The sequence below is a fragment of the Schistocerca americana genome, chromosome 5, assembly GCF_021461395.2.
Source record: "Schistocerca americana isolate TAMUIC-IGC-003095 chromosome 5, iqSchAmer2.1, whole genome shotgun sequence".
Taxonomy (NCBI): Eukaryota; Metazoa; Arthropoda; class Insecta; order Orthoptera; family Acrididae; genus Schistocerca; species Schistocerca americana.
The window spans coordinates 494,209,837-494,218,442 of NC_060123.1; the positions used below are offsets into that span (position 1 = coordinate 494,209,837).

The 8,606-nt window shown below is 43.7% G+C and overlaps 1 pseudogene; it reads right to left on the bottom strand.

Moving 5' to 3' along the window:
* Positions 1-1,166: 1,166 nt before the first annotated feature.
* Positions 1,167-1,284, bottom strand: LOC124617336 (annotated as a pseudogene).
* Positions 1,285-8,606: the final 7,322 nt, after the last annotated feature.

An 8,606-nucleotide genomic window follows, 5' to 3' on the forward strand; every position in this document is an offset into this window, starting at 1 on the left:
GTGATTTATCAGACGTCCAATAGAGCATAATCCCTGACTTTCGGGTCAAGGCTGGAAGCACTTCAGAGACGGCTTGGTCTGTAAAGTGTATATTGTGTTTGGCTAATGAGTGCTATCCAAAATCGGCGCCAGGGCAACTGTGACGCCCCACAGGTCATAGATGACACGGGTGCACGACGGCTGCGGAGATGTTCGCACGCGAATAGACGTGCAACTGTAGAACAAGTGACTTTTCACATCAGCCAATGGGCTACGAATAGTTCTCACCGAACGTTCAGCGAATGTTGTTGTGTTTGGGCCTCCGCAGCAGATACCTGGTTCATACACCCATGCTTACTGCTGTTCACCGGCGACGAAGGCTGGAATTTGCGTGCTAGTACCGCAACTTGACGTCGACTGTGAAGCGATAGGTGGCGTTTTCCGATGAATCACGTTTTATGCTCGATCAGGCAGATGGCCGTTGATTTATACGACCCTGAAAGAATAAGCGAAAGTGTCCAGGCTGGAGGAGAGAGTGTTATGGTGCGGGGAATGTTTTCGTGCCATTTCGTGGGTGATCTCCTCATTCTGGAAGCACAATTGATCAACGCAAGCATGCTTCCGTTGTGGGAACAATGTCCCCGATACAGACAGTTTTTTTTCTCTTAAACATGTAAACAAAAAAGATTGTAACAACTACAGAGGTATCTCTTTAATCAGTATTGTGGGTAAAATCTTCTCAGGTATTGTTGAAAGGAAAGTGCGACCTCTTAGAGGTTGTCAAGACCAGTTTTTTAGCTTACGGCAAATAATGGAGAAGTGTTACGAGTGGAACAGGGAATTGTATTTATGCTTTATAGATCTAGAAAAGGCATATGACCGGGTTCCTAGGAAGAAGCTATTGTCTGTTCTACGAGATTATGGAATAGGAGGCAAACTTTTGCAAGCAATTAAAAGTCTTTACATAGACAGTCAGGCAGCAGTTAGCACTCTGTCTGCAGGCCACGATTGGCCTACCGGGACCATCCGACCGCCGTGTCATCCTCAGTGGAGGATGCGGATAAGAGGGGCGTGGGGTCAGCACACCGCTCTCCCCGTCGTTATGATGGTATTCTTCACCGAAACCGCTACTAATCGGTAGAGTAGCTCCTCAATTGGCATCATGAGGCTGAGTGCACCCCGAAAAATGGCAACAGCGCATGGCGGCCTGCATGGTCACCCATCCAAGTGCCGACCACGCCCGGCAGCGCTTAACTTCGGTGATCTCACGGGAACCGGTGTACCCACTGCGGCAAGGCCATTGCCTTAGGCAGCAGTTAGAGTTGACGGTAAATTGAGTTCATGGTTCAGAGTAGTTTCAGGGGTAAGACAAGGCTGCAACCTGTCTCCACTGTTGTTCATATTATTTATGGATCATATGTTGAAAACAATAGACTGGCTGGGTGAGATTAAGATGTGTGAAAGCAAAATAAGCAGTCTCGCATATGCGGATGACTTAGTTGTGATGGCAAGTCCATTGAAAGTTTGCAAAGTAATATTTCAGAGCTAGATCACAAATGTAAGCACTGTGGTATGAAGATTAGCATCTCCAAAACGAAAGTAATGTCAGTGGTAAAGTGATAAGCGGATTGAGTGCCAAATAGAAGTAACAACGTTAGAACAGGTGGACGGTTTCAAGTACTTTGGATGCATATTGTCACAGGATGCCAACATAGTGAAAGAACTGGAGGCAAGGTGTAGCAAAGCTAATGCAGTGAGCGCTAAGCTACGATCTACTCTCTTTTGCAAGAAGGGAGTCAGTACCAAGACTAAGTTATCTGTGCACCGTTAAATCTTTCGACCAACTTTGTTGTATGGGAGCGAATGCTAGGTGGATTCAGGTTACCTTATCAATAAGGTTGAGGTTACGGATATGAAAGTAGCTAGGATGATTGCAGTTACTTGTAGGTGGGAACAATGGCAGGAGGTGTCCACAAAGAGGAAATCAAAGAAAAACTGGGAATGAACTCTATAGATGTAGCAGTCAGGGCGAACAGGCTTAGATGGTGGGGTCATGTTACACGCATGGGTTCAGCAGTAGAGGGTAGGAGGAGTCGGGGTAGACCAAGGAGAAGGTACCTGGATTCGGTTAAGAATAATTTTGGCGTAATAGGCTTAACATCAGAAGAGACACCAATGTTAGCACTGAACAGGGGATCATGGAGGAACTTTATAAAGGGGACTATGCTTCAGACTGAACGCTGAAAGGCATAATCAGTCTTAAATGATGAAGATGATGATGATTGACACGTCGTCACCTACCAGCGTGTCACACAACTCTCAGTGTACGTGCGTGGTTCGAAGAGGACCAGGGTGAGTGTAGCATACCCCCCTGGCCAGCAGACTATCCGGATTTAAAGCAAATAGAAAATTTGTAGGACCGCCTCGATCGGGCTGTTCGCGCCTTGTATCCTCAATCAAGAAGCACAGCGTAGCTGGCCACGGCACTGGACCTCCCAGAACCTCGCAGGCTTCCTTCCTGAACGTCTCATGATGCAGGAAGTGGTTATTCCGGCTTTTGGCAGGTGGTCACATTAATTTGACTAGGCAGCGTATAATGCAGGTTGTTGTATTTAACTAGGACTTTGATTACTTAACTGTAAAAATAAATACGTGCACTTCAGGACGAGAAAGAGTAACAAGGAAAAAAGAAAAAGAGAATAGGGAATGACGCTTAGAAATATATATCGATAGTATCACATCTGACAGTAGTTTTCTTGCCGCACACGGTGAGTCATGATGTAAGAGAACTGTAGTGGGGTGTGCAGAAGACGGGGGCTGTTGCCGAAATTCGAATGCGAGCTTAGCGCTTACGCCATACCAGCGGATCTGTAAATGTCATCCAGGCACTAGGGTTATTACAGGGTTTTGGAGACGTTTGATGGCGCTTGGTGGCGGGCTACACACGTGACGTCAACGCAACAAGATCTGTCCTGTCTTGTGTGAAAGCAGGCCATCCTCCCAGGCCGGGATGTTGACAGGACACATCTGTCCGTCACCTCATTGTGGTACTAGGGTCCAGCCACAGCCTGGATGAGCCAGGGGTCGAGCTAACGTCACATTAGCTGCAGCCACCAGGGCTGTCAGCGTTTGCCACCGCCTTCGGGACATCAGTGGCGGGTGTGTCGCGTAATCCCCACCGCGCTTTTGACTTTATGTGCAGTTTATATGGCATAATATTTTAACTAACTGTATATTGCTTATTGTTGCGAGCACAACAGATAAAATGCCCTTCACACTATTCCTTTCTGCAGTTGAAAATATTTTAACTTTGTACACCTTGATCTATTACGTGGGGATTCGCACAACACTAAAAGATTTCCTGCTGTGCACGTATGATCTTTAATTTGCAAACTATTTTTATATAAAACTGATCTGACTTGTTAGAAATGGAACACAGCATCATTACTTTAACTAATTATGAAATTGAACATATCCTTCGATACTTTCATCTCTAAAATGCTATGAAAATTACTCTTAACATACGTACAGAAGTTACAGTATGCTATGTTCGCTAAACGTAAAAGCTGCAGTGGATTTTTTAAATAAATGAACATTACTGATTGCATGAAACTGAAAATGGAAGTTGGTTTTTGTATTATTAGCCAGAACAGGTTTCATCACACTAGTCATTGATATCACACAAGGAAAATTTTATTGCTCTAATTTACTTAAATTACTTACGTCACTGATATTGTAATAGCAGTTGCCCATGTCCACCTGATAATAACATAATAAAATCTACCATTCACCTGTGAGGTCTCCAGGAAGCTGAAAAAAATAATTTTAATGTACCGTTACCTGTCCGCTTGATAACGGGAAAACTGCTTTCATTCAATTTAATTTGAATTTGCCGCGGCAGTGGCTTCCGCGATCTCTGCACAGCTCTGCGTCATGAAAAATTCTAAATATGCTGAAAACGGTTAAAAATATGGAATGAAATACTGGGAAAGCTAGTAATAAATTATTACAAGTATTTTTAACAACTTAAATATTCAAAATTCAGCATAAATTTAAAGTGTACACCTTTTTCATTCATCTGCCTCCAATGCCGTCTTTCTCGAGGAAGGAACAAAAGAAAGCTAACCAAGCATTCAATCGAGCGTTACAGGCTCTTGTAGCTTTAACGGCTACGAGAAGACAAAGAGAGAAGTTTATAACCTCCACTATTTATAAGCAATTTAATGCGCATCTTTGTTATCTTTTTTAATTATCATTGCCTGCTTGGATTTCTATACTCACCGACCACAGACGCTGTTTGCAAAATATAGATACATAATTATTGCACAGACATAAAAATGAAAAAAGATTTTCTCTTTTATTTACAGAGGGTACATAATCGACAACCGTTCATACAGAAATGAAATAATAGTAATAATACAGATAAATGTTTCTTTTTCACATATATTACAACGATTTTGTGAATGTCTTGCCACGGGACGTCACAGGTGCCACCGCCTTCCATCGCCACGGCCGCTCGCCGACTCATTCCGACCACAGTTGCGAGCGCAGAAGTGTGTCTCCTGACGCTATACGAGGGCCGAATTACGCGCTACAGGCAAGGTTGCCACTGTGCCGTATTGGCGGAAGTGCTTACAACGGCGCCTCCTCGCCTGCAGTTCCGATCTGGGTCGCCCACCTTTGCTGCTGTTCACCTTCTGTGGGCATTGTATCTACACCTGTCTATCTTTGAACTCAATTAACTGGCTGCTTACATCTTCTGTATCAACCCAACGCCTTCACGAGAGTACCACTTGCCCTCCTCGAGTCTACAAACCATTACAGAGCGATTTTCCTCACTGGCTCTTCACGCTAAACTGCCAGTATGCACTGAACAGAGATAAGAACTTATGTACATTATTATGAATTATTAAACACAGTTCTCATAACGCAGTTGTTGCGAAACTTAGTACAGCGTTCTGTAATAGTTGTAGTTAGAGACAGTATCAAACACAGTTTATTATCTAATGTAACTTTTGGTACAGAAAAATTGACTAAAACGTGGAACTTTCTATGGTAAATGACTTTCTGAGAAGTTAATATGTTTGTGTAAGACTTAGTGAAGAACGTTAATTAAATACTTGATTTTTAAATAACGGAGTAAATTGAGTTTACACGAAATGGTTCCAATAAATCTGACGTCCGACAGTGAGGTCAATGACCACTATTAACTCCTCCTCCAGCGGCCACCAAGGGGCGTCAGCAGGTGTCACATGAACCCGGCCGCTGATGCCAAGCGAGAAATAAAGCCCGACAACTGAGTCGCTGTAAGACACTACGAACGTGCTGTGCTAAAATCTCTACCTCGTTTACACCGTACTTTTGTGACTTGGCTGTTTTGGATTGCCGTTGTACGCGTAGTTGAAGAATTTACAGGACCATGAATTATTTGGTTTATTCTCTTAGTTGGTTCTAAAATTTACGACTGCCTGGTGCGGACGAGAATAGTGAACTATCAAATGATTATTGTGTATCCTTATTTTCTGTGTAACAGTCTGTTACACAATAGTGTGATAACGATAGATGGCTCCCTCGACGGAAGATCATCCTTCTGCTCTCCTTTTACTGACTGGCATCGAGAAAGCCAAAAGATGCCTAAGTCTAAGGAAAGCAGCACGGCTACATGGAGTGTTCCAAGAATTTAACAACCACCCTGGTAAAAATGAAAAGAAATGGCTAAAGAGATTGTACTCAGGCTCTTAGACCAAGAGTTAGCTACCAGCAGATATTAAGATAGCAAAATCCCTTGCAATCGTCAAACCTGGGAAAGCGAAAGACGACCTCTCAAGTTGTCGGTCAATTGATTTTCTCAATGTCTGCTGTAAACTGCTAGAACGGTTTACCTACAGCAGAATACCGAACAGATTCTTATTAAGCAGGCTTCAGGCAGGATTGCTTCTGTGAGTAAGTACTGGCGCTCACTTCTTATATCGAAGGAGGATTCAAGAAAGTACTAAAAACTCCAGTAGCGTTTCTAAATCAAACTGATGCTTACGATCTGTTGTGGCTGGGTGTTCTAATGGTAAACCTATAGCAAACTGTACCATGCTTAAGGGTAAAAATATATTTTCCTACCATAAGGAGCTGCCCTGGCCCCACTGTTGTTCAAACCGTATTTTGCTGTATGCGTCTTACTGTTGACACTAGCAAAAAATGCCATCGGTAGAACCTCCCGAAAAAGGGAACTAAGTGCCCGAATATAAATGTATTAAATCTCTTTTGTGTAACTGGTTTCTTATTGTTATTAGGTGTCCAATAAGTTCTGCTAAGGAGATGGTATTGACACTGCATTCCAAAGGAAGCACGTAGAGGATGGTAAAAGTGCACTCACAGAGGACCTGAGAGTACTTGGTCATCATTACAGGAATTGGAGATTGTGCCCTAACCCTACAAAAGCTTAATTGACCGCTTTCTACCTCAAAAACACTTAGCACACAGCCGCTAAAAATCCCTTTCTGTAACAAATGTTAAGATCGGAATCACAATGGTTCGTTCACTATCATTCAGTATTCACCTCACGTCACTATCAGGAAAGTTGAAGACCAGGAACCACATTTTCCGGAACTAGCTGGAACTTCTCGTGAGGCACAAGCTGACACACTTTGTACCGTGGCCTTGTCTCTTGCATATTTCGTGGCTGAACAGTATTCACCAGTATGGTACAATAGTGTGCAAGTCACTAAGATGGATCTTAATTTGAATGACACTATGTAAATCGTAATGGGGACCTTCAGATCAACTCCTCTACCTTGGCTGTCTACTCTCAGTAACATTGCTCCACCACATTTGAGACGACAAGAAGCAATGGCCGGTGAATGGGAAAAGATTAATTACTTTATTTTCCAAAAGGCTACCTGTCCAGGGGCCCGCATCTCGTGGTCGTGCGGTAGCGTTCTCGCTTCCCACGCCCGGGTTCCCGGGTTCGATTTCCGGCGGGGTCAGGGATTATCTCTGCCTCGTGATGGCTGGGTGTTGTGTGATGTCCTTAGGTTAGTTAGGTTTAAGTAGTTCTAAGTTCTAGGGGACTGATGACCATAGATGTTAAGTCCCATAGTGCTCAGAGCCAGCCAACCTGTCCAGGAAATTCTTCTCAGTCCAGGTCTCAACTCAAGATTTCCACTCAATGGCTTGATGATGCAGCGATCTGTATGTAGAAAGAGGAGAACAGATCGCAACCGAGGCTGTTTTCTTTTCCTCATCATGTCAAGGAAATCGTTCTGGACAGCTCGTGAGTTCCAACCACTGAAGACAGAAGATTTGTGACCTGGATAACAACACCAGCATTCGTCATCATGGCCTCGTAGACCCCACATGTATATGAGGCTTGCAAATCCCTAGAAGAACCTATTGTCAAATGTAGAGAATCCGATGCGGGCAGGGAAGAAGTAAGTCCTTCATGTACCAACCATAGTTTGTGTACTGAAGAGTAACTGAACCGATGCACGTACTATAGCTCACGCCAAATCTGCGGGAACAAGGTCTTTGGCGTGAAGGGGGCGTGGCACGTTTGTGGAGAGCGGCGCTGAGGCCGTTTTTCCGGGAGAGGCAGTGAATGACGCAGCACAGACAGCGCAAGTCTGCAGGACAACAGGCTGGCTGTTTGTTCCACCACTCTTGTGAATTTCAAGCTAACCAGGCTGAGTATCTGTCCTGCCACTCCCAGGCAACCTCACATCAATAGTGTGTACCAGAAATAACAGCCGTTTCAGACTGTTATAATTAATTTATCTACTAGACTAAACAATTTTCTTTCGTTGTATTGTGTGAGTGAACGAAGACTGAATGCGCTACCTATGTGAAGTGGAACAGTTGAAGTTTGAGTAACCGACACTGAGTGAGACACATACAAAGGGGAAAGTAACAATTGTAAAGTAGCTAACTGTTGGTACTTAAGCTGACAAGGGAACATCCCCATCGCACCCCCCTCAGATTTAGTTGTAAGTTGGCACAGTGGATAGGCCTTGAAAAACTGAACACAGATCAATCGAGAAAACAGGAAGAAGTTGTGTGGAACTATGAAAAAATAAGCAAAATATACAAACTGGGTCGTCCATGCGTAAGATAGGCAACATTAAGGGCAATGTCAGGCGAGGAGTGCCGTGGTCCCGTGGTTAGCGTGAACATCTGCGGAACGCGAGGTCCTTGGTTTAAATCTGCCCTCGACTGAAAATTTTGCTTTCTTTATTTTTGCAAAGTTATGATCTGTCCGTTCGTTCATTGACGTCTCTGTTCACTGTAATAAGTTTAGTGTCTGTGTTTTGCGACCGCACCGCAAAACCGTGTGATTAGTTGACGAAAGGACGTGCCTCTCCAATGGGAACCGAAAACATTTGATCGCAAGGTCATAGGTCAACCGATTCCTCCACAGGAAAACACGTCTGATATTTTGTATACGACACTGGTGACAGCATGTGCGTCACATGACAGGAATATGTTGTCGACCCACCTAACTAGTACACTTGGCGAATGGGTGAAAAGATTCTTCTACCTTGCCCGATTTAGGTTTTCTTGTGGATGTAATAATCACTCCAAAAAAAGTGATGAAAACATAAGAGTTTTTCACATAAACTGAAAATAAAAAGTTTAAA